This window comes from Marmota marmota, unplaced genomic scaffold (genome assembly GCF_001458135.2).
Source record: "Marmota marmota marmota unplaced genomic scaffold, marMar, whole genome shotgun sequence".
NCBI lineage: Eukaryota > Metazoa > Chordata > Mammalia > Rodentia > Sciuridae > Marmota > Marmota marmota.
This window is the reverse complement of record NW_026002338.1, coordinates 189004-208849: the sequence shown is the minus strand read 5'-3', so window position 1 is coordinate 208849 and position 19846 is coordinate 189004.

The following is a 19846-nucleotide window of genomic DNA, read 5'->3' as shown; positions in this document are numbered from 1 at the left end:
CATAATTCTGGATCTGAAATTAGCCCTAGCACTAATCCTAGCCCAAACCCTAAAAAAACCCTAGCCCTTATCCTAGCATTAAACCTAGCCTTAATCATACCCCTAACCCTAACCACAGCCCTAACCCTAATTATATCCCTCCCCCTACCTCTAAACCTAGCTATAAAACCATCCATTACCCCAAACTTTGCCCTAACTAAAAACCTTAACTCTAAATCCTAACTCTATTCTCAAACCTTAACCCTAACCCTAACCCTAACCCCAGGCTTAAACTAAACACTAAACCTAGACCTAATCCTAACCCTAATTTAGCCCTATCTCTAACCCTAATCCTAACCCTAGCCCTAAGACTAACTCTCGCCCTATCCCTATCCCTAATTCTAATCCTATTCCTTACCATAACCCTAAACCTAGCAATAACCCTTGCCCTATCCTTAGTTCTAGCCCTAATCCTAGATCTAAGCCTAATTCCAAATTTAACCCTTACTCTAAGCCTAAGCCTAACACTAACACTAAGTCTAGGACTAAAACAAAAGTGAGCATAAGCCCTAACCATAAACCTTAACTTAAACCAAACTTTAACACTACAACTAGACCTAACCCTAGCCCTAGTCCGAGTCCTAAACCTAACCTTAAAAACAACCCTGACTCTGACTCATATCCTAACCCTCACCCTAGCTCTAAACATCTCCCTCACCTTAAACTGAACCTTAACAGTAACCTTAGCCCTAATCCGAGTCCTAACTCCAATGCTAAAACTAAGTCTGACTCTGAATCCTATCCTAACACGAACTCTAGCTATAAATATCACCCTACCTTAAACCTAACCCTAACACTAAAACTAACCCATACCCTAACACTAAAACTACCCTAATGGTAACCCTAGTTCTTACATTAGCCATTGCCCTAACCCTAGCCCTAACCCTAACACAAAACCTAGTCTTAATTCGAGCCCTAAACCTAGCTTTAATCCTAACTCTAACCACAACCATAGCCATGATCCTAGCAATAAAGCTAATCCAAAAACTAGCACTTACCCTAGCCCTAAAACAAAACCAAGACATAGAACTAACCCTAACCCTTAATATAAACTAAGCCCTAACACAACTCTTAGACATAATTCTAGCCCTAATTCAAGTTTTAAGCCAAACCCTAAAACTAACCCTGACCCTGACTCTGACCTTAAGAATAACCCTAGCTCTAAACACCACCCTAATCATATACCTAAACCTAACAATAGACCTAGCCCTAACCCTAAGCCTCAAATTAGCCCTAATCACAAACCTGGTACTTACATTAGCCATTAACCTATACCGAGCCTTAACTTAACCCAAAACCTAGCCTTATTTTGTGCACTATCCCTAGATTTACCCTTAATCCTAACCTTATCATTAATCGTAACTATAACCCTAGCCCTAACCCTAGATTTAAACCTAACCCTAACCCTAAGCCTAACCCAATCAATAATCGTAAAAATAACCCTAGCTGTACTCTTATCTATAACCCTATCCATTACCCTAACCATAACCCTAACCCTAATGCTAAATCTGGGCCTAAACCTAACTGTATCCCTAATCCTAACCCTATCCATTAACCTAAACCAAACCTGAAACCTAAACCTAACACTATCTTTACCCTAATCCTAACTCTAATGCTAATTCGAGCCCCAACATTAAACCTTAACCTATCCAAAACTCTAATTGTGACACTGACTCTAATAGTACACTTATCTCTAATCCTGAACCTAACCCTAAACCTAACCCTTACACTAGACATAGCCATAAACCTAACCCTAAAACTATTCATAACTGTAACACTAGATCTGAAATTAACCCTAGCCATAATCCAAGCCCTAAACCTAGGCTTAATCCTAGCCCGAATCATAACCCATGCCCTAACCCTAATTCTATTCCTCACCCTAGACATAAATCTACATATAACCTCATCCTATATGCCAAAATTCACCATAACCCTAAACCTAACCCTAACCATCACCCTAAACCTAGGCCTAACACAAAGCCTAGTGCTAAACCTAGCCTTTATTTAACCCTATCCTAACCTTAAACCTAGCCATAAGGCTAACTCTAACTCTTGCCCTAGTCCTAGACCTAGTTATATCCTTAGCAGTAATCCTAATACTAGGTCTAAGCCTGAGTCTAAATCTAAACCTAATTCTAAATTTAACTGTAACAATAAGCCTATCACTACCCTTAACCATAACGCTAATCCTAAAACTTGCCCTATCCGTAGCCCTAGCCATAAACCAAAACAAAGCCATATCCCTAATCCTAACCCTTAATCTAAATCAAATCTTACCCCTACTACTAACCCTAAAACTAACTCTAAAACTAACCCTGACCCTCACACTGACCCTAAAACTAATGCCAGCTCTAAACATCACCCTACCTTAAATTAACCCTAACACTATATCTAGCCTTAACCTAACCCTAAAACTAGCCTTAATCATAACCCTAGTTCATACATTAGCATTGTCCTTACTGTAGCCCTAACCTTAACACTAATTCTACCCCTAATTTGAGCCCTAACCCTAGCTTTAACCATAATACTAGCCCTAACCCTAACCCTAACACTAGCCCTAACTCTAACTCTAACCCTTTCCCTTACCCTAAGCCCAACCCTAAACAAAATGCTAACCCTAGTCCTAACCTTAATACTTAGACTAACTTAAACTCTAGCCATTTTACTAGTCTTAACCCTAGCACTCATTCTACTTCTAAACCTAACCCTGACCCTCATATGACCCTAACAGTAACCCTAAGTCTAAACCTGACCCTAACACTAAACCAAACCCTAACACTAGCCCTACTAGTAACCCTATACCTATACCTAAGCATAACACTAGACCTAGACCCAAAGCTAATCCTAAATATAGCTATAACTCTAGCCCTAGACCTAAACAAAAACCGAGCCCTAGCCCTAACAATAACCCTTAACCTAAACCAAACACTTACCCTACCCCTAGATATAAACCTATTCCTAATTCTGGCTCTAACCCTAACCATAACCCTATCCCCAAAACTGACCCTAATTCTAACACTGAACCTAGCTTTAAACCTGACACTAACCCAAAACCTAGACTTAACACTAGAAATAGCCCTAAACATAACCCTACTTTTTAGATTACCCATAGACCTAACTCTAGCTCTAAACCTAACATAAAACGTAGCCCTAATCCTAGGCGTAAACTTGGTTCTAAGCAGAACCCTCAGCCTAACACTAGCCCTAAACCTAGCGCTAACCTAAGCCTTGCCTTAGACCTAACCCTGGCTCAAAGCCTAACCCTTACACTAAACATAACCCTAGCTCTATCCTAAACCCTAACCCTATTCCTAGCCCTAATCCTAACGTTAAGCATAGCCTGAACTTTAGCTCTAACAAAATCTATTATCCTAACCCTAACCATAACCCTAGTTAAAACCCCATTCCTAACATAAAACCTAACTCTAACCATAAATGTAAACCTAGACCTAACCCTAAACCTAAACCTTGCCCTAGCCCTAACCCTAGCTCAAACACTAACCCTTACCCTAACCTAACTATAGCCCTAGTCCTAAACTTAACACTTACCCTAACCATAAAACTTACCCTAAATCACACCCTAGTCCTATTGCTAAACCTAGCCCTAATCCTAGACTTAATATAAAGCATAACCTAGCCCTAAACCTAGCTCTAAACCTATCCATTACACTAAACGTAACCCTAACCCTAAAGCTAACCCTAACCCGATATCTAAACCTAACCCATTCATTACCCTAAACCTTAACTGAAACCTAAACTAAACCCTATCTATTACCCTAACATTATAGCTAACCCTAATGCTAATTCAAGCTCTAACCCTAAACCTTTAGCTAAACCAAATGCTAAACCTGACACTCACCCTAATAAGAGCCCTAGCTCTAAAGCTGACCTTTAACCTAAACCTCTTACACTAGACCTAGCCATAACCTAAGGCTAAAACTATCCATAAAATTAACCCTACACATGATATTAGGACTAGACCTGGTTCTAGCCATAAACCTAACAGAAAACCTAGCCCTTAACCTAGCCCTAATCCTAGCCTTAATTCTAAACTGAACCATAACACTAGGCCTAATCCTAATTCTAACCTCACTCTAACCCTAAAGCTAGCTATAACCACGCTCATTCCCCTAAACTTAACCTTAACACCAATGGTAACCCTAACTCTAGCCCAACCCTTTGTCTAACAGTAACACTAACCCTGGCCTTAATACTAGCCTTAATGTAGCCCTAACCCTAACACAACCCTAGCCCAAATCCTAGCCCTAATTTAGCCCTAACCCTAGCCCTCACCCTAGCCTTAATTTAGCCCTAACCCTAACCCTAACCATAAGACTACTACTATGACTAACTGTAATTCTCTCCCTAGCTGTATCTCTAGTTCTAACCATATTCATTACCATAACCCTAACCCTCACCCTAACCCTAGCCTTAGCCCTAGCCCTAACCCTGAATCTAACCCTAACTCTAAATCTAAAACTAACCCTAAGCTTAAACCTTAACCTAAGGCTATCCCTAACCCTGACGATAATCCATAATCTAGCTGTAACCGTAGCCCTAGCCCTAAAACAAAAGCAACCTATATCCCTAATCATTAACCTAAACAAAACCCTAACCGTACATCTAGTCCTAACTTTAGACCTAATTTGAATTCTTACACTAACCCTAAAACTAACGCTGAATCTGACACTGACCCTAACAATAACCCTTGCTCTAAACATCACCCTAACCCTAAACCTAACCATAACACTAGACCTAGCCCTAACCCTAACCCTAAAACTAGCATTAATTGCAAAAAATAGATCATACATTAGCCATAGCCCTACCTCTAGCCCTAACCAAAATTCAAACCAAGCCCTAATGCAAGCCTTAACTATAGCTTTAACCCTAAACCTAAACCTAATCCTAACCCAGAACCTAGCCCTAAACCTTACCCTAACACTAGCCAGAATTCTAACCATAATCCTAGCCCTATCACTAGCTCTAACCTTATTCATTACACTAACCATAAACATAACTCTAATGGTTGCCCTAGGCCTAACCCTAAACATATCCCTAACCCTAACCAATTTCATTAACCTAAACCTAACCTGAACCCTAAACCTAACCCTATCATTACCCTAACCCTGACCCTAATGCTAATTCAAGCCCTAACCTTAAAGCTTAACCCAACCCAACCGTATCTCTGACCCTTCCTGTGATAATATACCTAGCTCTAACCTTGACACTACCCCTAAACCTAAACCTTATACTGACCTAGCCATAAACCTAACCCAAAAACTATCCCTAAACATAATCCTAGACCTGATATTCGCCCTAGCCATAATTCTAGCCCTAACATAAACACAAAACAAATCCATAACCCTAACCCTAGCCCTAATACTATCCATAAATTTAGCTCTAACCTTATCAATTACCCTAAACAAAACCCTAATTATAATCCTAACTATAGGCCTAAATGTAACCCTATCATAAACGTAACCCTATCTATTATGCTAAATCTAACCAGAACCATAAACCAAACTCTATCATTACCTTAACCAAAATCCTAACGTTGATTTGAGCCCTAACCCTAAACCCAAATTTAAAAAAAAAAAAAAAAACAATAAATCTGACCCTGAACCTAATAATACCCCTAGCTCTAAATTTGACCCCTACCCTAAACCTAACACACTAAACATAGCCATAAACCTAACCCTAAAACTGTCCCTAACCATAACCTTAGACCTGACATTCGCCCTAACACTAATCCTAGCCCTAACCCTAACACAAACCCTAGCCCTGATCCTAGCCCTAAACCTAGCCTTAATCATAACTCTAATGAAACCCTAGTCCTAACCATAATTCTAACCTTCACCCTAGCCCTATCCCTAACTCTAACCCCATTGCTTACACTAAACCTAAACCTAACCCAAAAACTAACCCTAGGCCTAAACACAGCCCTATTCCTAGCCCTAATTAATCCCTATACCTAACCAAACACTAAGCTTAGCTGTAAGGCTAAATCTCACTCTTACCTTAGCCCTATTCCTAGTTCTAACCCTATTCCTTAACATAACCCTAATCCTAGCCATAAACCAAGACCTAACAGTAGCCCTATCCTTAGTCCTAGACCTAATCCTAGATTTAATCCTAAATCTAAATCTAACTTTAACCCTAAGCCTAAATCTAAACCTAACACTAGTCCTAAACCTAATGCTAATCCTAAAACTAGCCCTAACCATAGCCCTAGCTCTAAAACAAAACCGAGCCATAGCCCAACTTTAAAACTTAACCTAAACTAAAACCTAAACCTACACCTAGCCCTAACCATGGCCCTAATTCTATTCCACACCCTAACCCTAAAAATACTCTGACCTTGAATTTGACCCTAATACTAACCCTAGCTCTAAACACCACCCTAACGTTATACTGAACCATACCACTAGACCTAGTCCTAACCCTAATTCTATAACTAGCCCACATCATAACCCTAGTTCATACATTGGCCATAACTCTATAACTAGCCCTATCTCTAGCCAAAACCTAAACTTAATTCAAGACCTAACCCTAGCTTTAACCCTAAACCTAAACCTATCACTAGCCCTATCCTAACCTTAAACATAGCCCTAAACCTAGCTATAATCCTATCCCTTACCCTAACCTAGCCCTAACTCTAATGCTAACCCTAGGCCTAACCCTAATCCTTAGACTAACCTAAACCCTAACCCTATTACTAGTCCTAAACCTAGCCATTATTCTAGCCCTAACCATAACCCTAACCCTGACGCTTATTCTGACACTAACGGTAACTGTATGTCTAAAACTGACCCTAACCATAAACCAAAACCTAACACTAGCAATAGCAATAAACCTATACATAAAGCTTACCCTAACACTAGCTCTAGACATAAACCTAATCCTAAATCTAGCCATATATCTAGCTAAACACAAACCTAGCCTTAGCCCTAATTATAAACCTTAACCTAACACAAATACTAACCCTACCCCTAGACTTAATTGTAGTGATAATTCTGGGTTTAACCCAAACCCTAACTATAACATGAACACTGAACCTAACCCTAACACTAACCTTAGCTCTAAACATCACGCTAATGCTTAACCTAACCCTAATACTTGACTTGGCCATAACACTTACCCAAAAAGTAGCCCTAATCATAACCCTGGTTCATAAATTAGTTGTAGGCCTAACACTAGCTGCAACTTAACCCAAAACCTGGCCCTAATTTGAGTGTTAACCCTAGTTTTAACCCTAACCCTAAAAGTACACCTAACCCATACCCTAAACATAGCTCTAACCATAGCTCTTATCCTATCCATTACCTTAAGCTAAACCCTAGTCCTAACACTAATCCATAGCCTAACCCAAAAGCTAACCCTATTACTAGTCCTAACTCTAACCTTCATTCTAGCTCTAACCCTAACCCAAACCCATATCCTAACTCTGACCCTTATTCTGACCCTAACACTAACCATAGGTCTAAACCTAATCGTAACCTGAAACCGAAACCTAACATTAGCTCTACAGGTAATCCTATACATAGACCTAAGCCTAAAACTATCCCTAGACTTAAACCTAATCCTAAATCTAGCCATTTTATCTCTAGCACTAGACCTGAACAACAACCTAGCCCTAGCCCTATCAATAACCCTTAACCTAACCCAAATACTAAACCTACCCCTAGACCTAACCCTAATCCCAATTCTGGCACTAATACTAACTCTAACCTAAACACTGGCCCTGACCCTAACATAATCCTAGCTCCAAAGCTCACCCTAACCCAAAACCTAACCCTTACACTAGACCTAGCCATAAGCCTAATCCTAAAACTAGCCCTAATCATAATCCTATCTCTTACATTACCCATGGCCTTAACCTAGGCCTAAACTAACACAAAACCTAGCCCTAATCCTAGGCCTAAACATAGCCCTAATTGTAACCCTAAACCTAACCCTAGCCCTAAATCTAACCATAAGCCTCACTTTATACCTAACCCTAGCTCAAAGCCTAAAATTTACCCTTAACATAAACCTAGCCCTATCCCAAACCCTAACCTAGCACTAGCCCTAATCCTAACCTTAACCATAGCCCTAATCATAGTTCTTATTATATCCACTACCTTAACCCTAGCCCTAATCCTAACCATAACCCTAGCCCTAACCCTAGCTCTAATTCTATTTATTACCCTAAACATGATTGTAACACTAATGCTAACCCTAGGTTTAACCCTAAACCTATCGAAATCTCTAAACCTATCCATTACCCTAAAATTGACCTGAAGCCTAATCCTAAGCCTATTCATTACCCTAACCCTAACTCTAACCCTAATGCTAATTTGAGGCCTAAACCTAAACCTTGACATAAACCAAACCTTAAGCCATACACTGTCCCTAATAATACACATAGCTGTAAACTTGATCCTTACCCTAAATCTAACCCTTACACTAGATCTAACCATAAACATAACCCCATACCTATCCCTAAATGTAACCCTAGACTGGACATTAGCCCTAACCCTAATCCTAGCCCTAACTGTAACACGAACACTAGCTCTCATCTCAGCCCAAAACCTAGCCTTAATCATAACATAACCCTAATTCTAACTCTTTCCTTAGCCCTAAACCTAGTTATAACCCCATCACTTATACTAAACATAACCCAAACCCTAACCCTAACACTAACCAGAGCCCTAACCTTATCCCTAGGACTAACCCTAACACTAACCGAAGCCCTAATCCTAAACCTAACCCTAACCCTAGCTTTAAGACTAACTATAACTCTTGCCCTGGACCTAGTACTAATTCTAACCCTATCACTTACCGTAACCTCATTCCTAGCCTTATCCCAGAATAACCCTAACCCTAACCTTACACCTTCCTCTAACCTGAGATCTAAACCTAAATCTAAATCTAACCATATTTCTACACCTAAACCTAACCCCAACACTAGCCCTAACCATATGCTTAGCCCTAATACAAAACTAAGCTATCACCCTAAACCTAAGCTTTTACCTAAACCAAACCCTAACCTTACATCTATCCGTAAGCCTAGCCCTAATTCAAGTTCTCATCTTAACCCTAAATCTACTCCTGAACCTGTCTCTGATATTAACACTAACCCTACCTCTAAACCTTACCCTAAACCTAAACCTTACCCTAACACTAGACCTAGTCCTAACTCTAATTCTAAAATTAGTTCTAATCATAAGTCTAGATCATACATTAGCTGTAACCTTAATCCTAATGCTAACTAAAACCTATCCCAAATCTGAGACCTAACCCTAGTTTTCACCCTAAACTTAAACCTAATACAAGTCCTAACCCTAATCAGAACCCTACCTCTAACTCTAGCTCTAACCTTTTTCTTTACCCTAGCCAAATCCCAACCCTAATGCTAACCCTAGTCCTAAAAATAATCCTTAGTCTAACCCAATCCCTAACCCCATTACTAGTCCTAACCCTAGCCTTCATTCTTGTTATAACCATAATCCAAATCCTAACCCTAACCCTGACCCTTATTATGACCCCGAACTTAAACCAAACCCTAACACTAGCCCTACCCATAACCCTATATCTAAACCTAACCATAACACTATTCCTAGATTAAACCTAATCATAAATCTAGCCATATCTTTAACCAAGACCTAAACAAAAACCTAGCCCTAGCTCTAATGATAACCCTTAACCTAAGCCAAACACTAGCCTTACTTCTAGACCTAACCAATCCTAATTCTGGCTCTAGCCCTAACTCTAACCCTAATCCAAACATAGACCCTGACACTAACACTAACCCTAGCTATAAAACTGACCCTAACCGAAACCTAAACCTAACACAGACCTAGCCACAACCGTAAACATAACCCTTACATTACCATAGCACTAAAAAATATCTCTAAACCTAAAAACAAAAACAAAAACAAAAAGCCTAGTCCTAATCCTAGGTTTAAATCTAGCCCAAAGTGTAACCATAACCCTAACCTAACCTTATCCCTTATCCTAAGCCCAACCCTAAAACTAACCCTGACCCTGACTCTGAACCTAATACAAACCCTAGTTCAAAAAATCATGCTGAACTTAACCATAAAACTAGACTTAGCCCTAACCATAACCCTAAAATTTGCCCTAATTATAACCCTAGTTCTTACATTAGCTGTATCCCTAACACTAGGACTAATGTAACCCAAAATCTAGTCCTTATGTGAGCCCCAAACCTAACTTTAACCCTAACTCTAAACCTAAACCAAGTCCTAACCCTTACCCTAAACCTAACCCTAAATTTAATCCTTGCACTAACCCTAAATTTAACACTAAACCTAACCCTAACACTAACCATATCCCTAGACCTAAACCTAGCTTTAACTCTACCTATTACCCTTACCTTAAACCTAACCCTCATGATAACCATAGCCCTACCCTAAATCTACCCTAACCCTAGACATAACCATAAACCTATCACTTGACATAGAGTTAACCCTTGCTCAAACACTAACCATTACCTTAAACCTAAACCTAAACCTATCCCTAAATCTAACCTTCAGCCAAAACCTAATCCTAATCCTAACCCTAAATGACATCAAACCCTATCTAATAACCTAAACCTAATGATAACCCTAGCCCTAATTTTAACCCTAACCTTAACCCTAACTCTAACTATAACCTAGACCTAACTCTAACCCTAAAACTTGCTGTAGCGCTAACCCTAGCTCAAACTCTAAAACACATCCTAAACCTAAACCTAACCCTAACCCTAGGCCTAACCTTCACTCTAGCCCTAATACTAACAATAACCCTAGCCCTAACCCTTTCCATTATCCTAAACACAACCATAACCCTAAGGCTAACACTAGGCCTAACCCCAACCCTTTCTGTATCTCTAACCCTATCAATTACCCTACACCTAACATGAACACTAAACCTAAACCAACATTATCCTAACCAAAGCCTAATGCTATTTCAAGCTCTAAACCAAAACCCTAACCTAAAACAAACCAGAAACCTAATTCTAACCCTAATAATACCCCTAGCTCTAAACCTGACCCTTACCCTAAACCTAACCCTTACACTAGACCTAGCCATAAATGTAACCCTCAAACTATCCCTACCGTAAGCCTAGACCTGACACTAGCCCTAGGCCTATTTCTTGCCTTAACCCTAAAACAAACCTTAGCCCTCATCCTAGCCCTAAACCTAGCCTTATTACTAAACAAAACCATAACCCTAGCCCTAAGCAAAATTCTAACCTTCGACATAGCCCTAAAACTAGGTCTAACGCCATCCCTTCCCCTAAACCTAACCCTATCCCTAAACCTAAACCTAAGCCTAAAACTAGGCCCAACCCTAATACAAACGCTAGACCTAATCTTAGTCCTAATTTAACCCTAAACCTAACCTAAACCTAGCCCTAAGTATAACTCTAATTCTCGCCCTAGTCATATTTCTAGTGCTAAACCTATCCCTTACCATATTCCTATCACTTGACTTTACATTAGCCCTAACCCTAGCTCTAGCCCTAATCTTATATCTAACCCTAACTCTAAATCTAACCCTAACCCTGAGCTAAACCTCTCAGTAACACAAGCCATAATACTAATGCTAATCCTAAAACTAGACCTAACCTAGCCCTAGCCCTACAAAACAACCAAGCCATAGCCCTAACCCTAACCTTTAACATAAACCAAACCCTAAGCCTACACCTAGACTTAAACCTAGTTCTAATTCAAGTCCTATCCCTAACCCTAAAACAAACCCTGACCCTGACTCTGACTCTAACACTAATACTACCTCTAAACTTTACTCAAAACCTAAACCTAAACCTAACCCTAGACCTAGCCCTAACCCTAATGTTAAAACTAGTTCTAATCATAACCCTAGTTCTTATATTAGCTGAAGCCCTAAATCTAGCCCTAACCTAACCCAAAACCTATCCCTAATTGAAGCCCTAACACTACATTTAACCCTAAAAATAATCCTAATTCTAGCCCTAACACTTACCCTAAACCTAACCCTAACCCTAGCCCTTGCCATTACCCAAAGCCTAACCCTAACCCTAGCCTTAATCCTAACCATAAGCCTAGCCATAACCCCAGCTGTAACTCTATCCATTACCCTAAACCTAATCTTAACCCTAATGCTAACCCTAGGATAACCCTAAACCTATTCCTAACCCTAAACTTATACATTACCATAAAACTAACCTAAACCCTAAACCTAATCATATCCATAAACCTAATCCTAATCCTAATAATCTTAACTCTAAAACTATCTCTAACCATAACCCTAGATATGACATTAACCATAGCCCTAATGAAGCCCTAACTCTAAAACAAACTCTAACCCTAACCCTAGCCCTAATCTTAGCATTAATCCTAAACTAACCATAACCATAGACCTAACCCTAATTTAGCCCTCACCCTAGTTCTAAAGCTAGCGATAACATCATACCTAACTATAAGCATAACCATAACCCTAGCCATCAACCTNTAACCCAAAAACTAACCCTATCACTAGACAAACTCTAAATCTAGCCATAACCATAACTCTAGCTCTTATATTACCCATATACCTAACACTATCACAAAACCTCACACAAAACCTAGACCTAATTACAGTCCTAAACCTAGCCCTAACCCTAACCATAACCCTTGTTCTGGCCCTAACCCTAGCTCAAACTCAAAATCTTACCCTTAACATATACCTAGCCCAAAACCTAAACCTCACCCTAACTCTAGCCCTCATCCTAACTGTAACCATAGCCCAAACCCTATCTCTAACTCTATCTATTACACTAAACATGACCCTAAAACTATTGTCAACCCTAGCCCTAAAGCTAACCATAACCCTACACTAGCCCTGACTGTAACCCTAAACCTCGCCCTAGCCCTATACCAAACTCAATCCCTACCCTTGCATTTAACCTAACCATAACACTAACCCAAGGCTTAATAATAACCCTAACCCCAGCCCTAATCCTAATCTTAACCCTAGCCCTAACCCTAGCTCGAACCCTATCCCTTACCCTAACCCTAAACTTAACCCTAATGATAACAGTAGACCTAAAGCTAAACCTACCCTAACCCTAAACAAAAACCTAACCATAGAACTAACAGTGAACCTAACCCTAACCCTAAACCTAAACTACCTCAAATGCTAACCCTAATCCTAATCCTAAACATAACGCTAACCTAAATCTAAAGCTATCTTTAACCTGAATATCTAAACATATTACCCTCACCCTAATGATAACTCTATCCCTCACAATAACACTAACCTTGATCATAACCCTAGACCAAACCCTAAATTGACCTCAGCCATAGCAAAAATCCTAGCTCAAACCCAAAACCTACCCTAAACCTAATCCTAAGTGTAACCCTCGCCCTAACCCTGACCCTAACACTAACTCTAGCGCTAATCCTAACCATAACCCTAGCCCTAAACCTAGGTCTAACCCTATAAATTTTCCTAATGATAACCATAACCCTAATGCTAACCTTAGACGTAACCCTAAACCTACCACAAACCCTAACTTTATCCATTACCTCAAAACCTAACCTAACCCTAAACCTACCACTATCCATTACCCTAACCCTAATTCTAACCTTAATGCTAATTTGAGCCTAAACCTTAACCTAACCCGAACCCAAAGCCTGACCCTGACCCTAATAATATCCCAGCTCTTAATCTGACCATTTCCCTAAATGTAACACTTTTTTGAAGTAGACATAAACCTAACCCTAAAAATATCACTAACTATAAACCTAGACATGACATTAGTTCTAGCCTTAATTCTTGCCCTAAACCTAACACAAAACCTAGTCCTAATCCTAGCCTTAAATCTAGCCTTTATCCTAAATCTAACCAAAATCTTAGCCCTAACCATAAAGCTAATGATAAATCTAGCCCTAACCATAACCATAGCACTAAAAAATACAGAGAAAAAGGCCTCACACTATCCTTAACTTAAATCTAAGCCTTACCTAACCCTAACCCTAGAAATAACCCTAGCCCTAATTTGAGTCCTAATCATAACCTTAAAAATAACCCTTAACCTGACTTATATCCTAACACTCATTGTAGCTCTAAACATGACCCTAAACTTAAACTGAACCCTAACAGTAACCCTAGCCCTAATTCGAGTCCTAACCCTAACCCTAAAACTAACCCTGGTCTGACTGATATCCTAACACTAACCCTAGCTATAAATATTACCCTAACTCTAACCCTAACCCTAACACTTGACCTACCCCTAACCCTAACCCTAATTGTAACCCTAGTTCTTATATTAGCCGTTGCCCTAACTCTAGCCTTAATCCTCACACAAAACTAGTCTTAATCTGAGCCCTAAACAAAGCTTTAACCCTAACCATCAACCTAACCCTAGCCCTTACCCTGAGCAAAACCTTAACCTTAATGGTAAACCTAGACCTACCACTAAAACTTAGGATAACCAACTCCTAACCCCATTAATAGTCCTAATGCAACATCTCATTCTAGCTCTAATGCTATCCCAAACCCTAACCCTAAACCTGCACCTTATTTTGACCATAACATAAACCATAGTTCTATACCAGACCGTAACCATAAACCAAACTTAAAACTAGCTCTAGATCTAAACCTAATCCTAAATCTAGCCTGAACTCTAGCTCTACACCTCAACAAAATCCTAGCCCAAGCCCTAACAAAAACCTTTACCTAACCCAAAAACTAACTCTAACCCTAGACCTAAACCTAGTCCTAATTCTGGCTTTAACTCTAACTTTAACCCAAACACTGACCCTGCCTTTAACCCTAAACCTACCTCTAAACCTGAAACTAACCAAAGCCTAAACCTAATTCTAGACCCAGCCATAACCCTAACCCTAAAACTAGCCCTAATCATAACCCTAGATCTTACATTACCCATAGCCCTAACTAGGTCCAAACCTAACACTAAACATAGAGCTAAATTTAGGCCTAAATCTATCCCTAAGTATAACCCTAGCCCTAACCCTAGCCCTATACATAACCCTAGCACTCATCTTAGTCTGAAGATACTTCAAAGCCTAAAACTTACCCTAAACATAAACCTGGACCTATCCTAACTCTCACTGTAACTCTAGCCCAAATCCCAAACTTAACCTAGCTGTAAACCTAGATTTAAACCTACCCATTACTCTAACCCTATACCTAAACTTATTGATATTCCTAGACTGAACCCTAGTATTAACCCTAACCCTAACAGGAAAACTAACCATAGACAAAACCCTAATATTAAAACTCAGCATAGCCCTAACTCTACATCAAACCATAAACCTAACCATAAACCTAAACATAAACATAGCTCTAATCCTAACCCTATCACTAATTCTAACTCTAATCCAAAATCTAAACCAAACCTAATCATATCTGTTACCTTCAGCCTAACCCTGAAGTTAATGATAATGCTAGCCCTAACTCTAGCACTACACCTAGATCTAACCCTAGCCCTGAACCTGACTTATATCCTAACACTCATCCTAGTTCTAACTACCATCCTAACCCTAAATTTACCGTAAACCTATCCCTAGACCTGACACTAAACCTAGCCCTAACCCTAGCTCAAAACCTAAACTTTATGCTAAAAATAAACCTAAACCTAACACTAACTCTATATTTAATGCTAACTCTAACCCTATCTCAAGACATATTCCTAATCATAATTCTAGTTCTAACCCTATCAATTACCCTAACCATAACTCTTACCCTAATGCTAACCCTAAGCCTAACTCTAGCCCTATCGCTAATGCTAACCATATCAATTACCCTAAACCAAACCTGAACCTTAAAACAAACCCTAACTATACCCTAACCCTAAACTCAATGCTAATTTGAGCCATAAACCTATACCCTTACCTAAGCCAAATCCTAATCCTAATAATTCCCTGAACTCTAACACTTACCCTTACCCTAAACCTAACCTTTATACTAGACATAGCCATAAGCCTAACCCTAAAACTATCTTTAACCATAATCCTAGACCTGATAATAGCCCTAGCACTAATCCTAGCCCTGAATCTAAAACAAACACTAGCCCTCGTCCTAGACCTAAACATAGCCTTAATCATAACCCTAACCTCAACCCTAGTCCTAACCATAACTGTAACCCTCATTCTACCTCTAAACCTAGCTATAACGCCATTCTTTGTCCTAAACTTAAACCTAACCCTATCCCTATTGCTAGGCCTAAGCTGAACACGAACCCTAGCTCTAATCCTACACCTAATTTAACCCTATCCCAAACGCTTAATCTAATTTTAGCCCTAACACTAACTCTAACACTCACACTAGCCCTATCCCTAGTTCAAACCCTATCCCTTACCATAACTCTAACCCTGGCCCTAACCCTTGCTCTATTCTTAATCCTAGCCTAATCTTAGATCTAAACCTAACTATAAAAGTAACCCTAACCTAAGTCTAAGCCTAACACTAACACTAGCCTTAACCTTAATACAAATTTTAAAACTAGCCCTAACCACAATGCTAGGAATAAAACAAAACCAAGCAATAGACCGAACCTTAAACCTTAACTTAAAGCAAACCCTAAACCACTACAAGAACTCATCCTAGCCCTAATCAAGTCCTAACCCTAATCATGAAACTAACCTGACCCTGACTCATATCCTAACACTCACCCTAGCTCTAAACATGATGCTAACCTTAAACCCAACATTAACAGTAAACCTAGACCTAATTTGAGTCATAACTCATACCCTAAATGTAAGCCTGGCCCTGTCACCTATCCTAAAAAAAAACTCTAGCTCTAAATATCACCCTAACCTTAAATCTAACACTAACACAAGAACTACCCCTAACCCTAACCCTAAAGCTAATCCTAATTTTAACCCTGGTTCTTACATTACCTGTTGCCCTAACACTAGCCCTAACACTAACACCAAAACTAGCCATAATCCGAGACCTACACGTAGATTTAGCCCTAACCCTAACCATAACCCTACCCCTAAAACTAGCTCTAACACTATCCCTAACCCTAAGCAAAACCCTAACCGAATGGTAAACATAGACCTATCCCTAATCCTCAGGCTAATCAAAACTCTCACCATATTAATGGCCCTAACACTAGCTCTCATTCTAGCTCTAACCCTAGCCCTAACCTTAACCCTAACCATGACCTTTATTCTGACTATAACACTAACCTAGTTCTAAACCTGACCCTAATGCTAGATCAAACCATATCTCTAGCCCTACCAGTAACCTTATACCTAAAACAGACCCTATCACTAGCCCTAGACCTAAATCTAATTGTAAATCTAGCTTTAACTCTAGCTCTAGACCTAAACAAGAACCTAGCCTTGGCCCTAACAATAACCCTTAACTTAATGCAAGACTAACCCTACCCCTAGACATAAACCTAGTCCCAATTCTTGCTTAACTCCAACTCTAACCTGAACACTGACCCTGCCTTTAAAACTTAACTGATCTCCAAACCTGACCCTAACCAGAAAGCCTAAACCTAACACTAGACATAGCTATAACCCTAACCTTACAACTAGCCCTAATCATAATCCTAGCTTTTACATTACTCATAGCCCTAACTCTATGCCTTAACCTAACGCAAAACCTAGAGTGAAATCTAGGCCAAATCTAGCCCTAACCGTAATCCCAAACCTAAACCTAGCCCTAACCCTAACCCTAAACCTAATCCTAGCCTTAGTCTTAAATTTTACTCAAAGCCTATCCCTTATCATAAACATAAACTTAGACTTATAGCTTACTCAAGACCCTAACCCTAGCCCTAAAACCAAACTTAACCCTATTCATAAACCTAGCTCTAAACCTACAGCTTACCTAATCCTACACCTAAGTGTATTTAGATCCCTAGCCTTAACCCTAACCATATCCCTAACCCTAACCAGAAAACTAACCATAGACCTAACCTTAAAACTAACACTCGACATAGCCATAACCCAAGCTAAAATCCTAACCTGTACCGTAAACCTAAACATAACCATAGCCTAAACATGAACCCTAAAACTATATCTAACCCTAAACCTAAACCTAAACCTAAATCTAACAATATCCCTTCCATAAACCTTAATGAGATAACCCTTATATAAATCCTAATAAGAAGCCTTATATAAACAATATAATATATAACAACAACCCTTATATAAACCCTAATGAGAACCCTAGCCCTAACCTTAACCCTAACGCTAAACCTAACATAATACTGTCCCAAGACCTAAGGCTGAACCTAATCCTCAACCTAGCCCTATCACTAACACTAGCTCAAATCCTATCCCTTACCCTAAACATAACCCTAGCCTAAACCCTAACCAGAAGTCTAGCCCTAATCCTAACCATAACCATAGAACAAACCCTAGCTCTAAATCTATTCATTACCCTAACCATAACCCTAAACCTCAGGCTAAACCTAGCCCTAACCCTAACTCTATCCCTAGTCCTGATTCTAACCTGAAGCGTCAAACTAGGCCTAACTCTTACTCAATCTCTGACCCTTACCCTTAACCTAACCATAAGAAAATGATAAGCCTTAACCTAGCCCTAAACCTAACAATAGCCCTAATCCTAAACTTAAAACTAGATTTAACCTTATCTCTAACCCCACCCATTACCCTAACCCTAACCATAAACATCATAAAAACCTAGCCCTAACTCTAAACCTACTCTAACCCTAACCGTAAACCTAACCCTAGACCTAACCATAAACCTAACCCTTGCCGTAGTCCTAACCCTAGTGAAAACTCTAACAATTGGGCTAAACTTAACACTAACACGAGTCATAAACCTAAACCTAACCCTAACCCTAACCCAACATCTAAACCTGTTCATTACCTTAAACCTAATGAAAATTTTAATCCTAACCCTAGACCTAATCCTAAACCTAACCCTATACTTAGCACTAACCCTAGCTCAAACGCTATCCCATACCCTAAACCTAAACCTGACCCTAACTCTAGCCCTAATCCTAAACATAGATCTAGCCCTAACCCTACCCCTAAACCTATCCATAGCTCTAATGATAATCATTAATCTAATGCTAACCCTAGGCCTAACCCTAACCCTATCCATTACCCTAAATCTAACCTGAGCCCTAAACCCAACCTGAAGCCTAAACCTTACCTTATCCATTACCCTAACCCTAACTCAAACCTAATGCTAATTTGTGCCATAACCCTAAACCTCAACCTACCCCAAACCCCAAACCTGACTCTGACTATTATTATACCCCTAGCTCTCAACTTGAACTTCACCCTAAACCTAACTCTGACTCTAGACCTAGCCATAAATCTTACCCAAAAACTATCCCTATACATGACCTAGACCTGATATTAGCCCTAGCCCTAATTCTTGCCATAACCCTAACACAAATGCTAGCCCTCATCCTAGCCCTAAACCTAGCATTCATCCTATCATGAACCCTAACTCTAGGACTACCCCTAATTTTATCCCTCTCCCTAGTTCTGAACCTCGCTATAACCCCATCCCTTCCTCCAAATCTAACCCTAACTCTAACTCTAGACTTAACCCTTACACTAATCCTAGACCTGTTCCTAGCACTAATTTAGCCCTAACCCTACCACTAGCACTAAGACTAACACTAACTCTCACCCTAGCCCTATTCCTAGATCTAACCCTGTCCCTTACAATAACCTTAACACTTGCCCTAACCATAGCTCTAACACTAGTCATAGACCTAACCCTAGAAATAACCATAACTCTAAGTCCGCCCTAACCCTAAGCCTAAACCTCACACTAACACTAGCCCTAACACTAAGACTAATGTAAAACTAGCCCTAATCTAGTTCAAGCC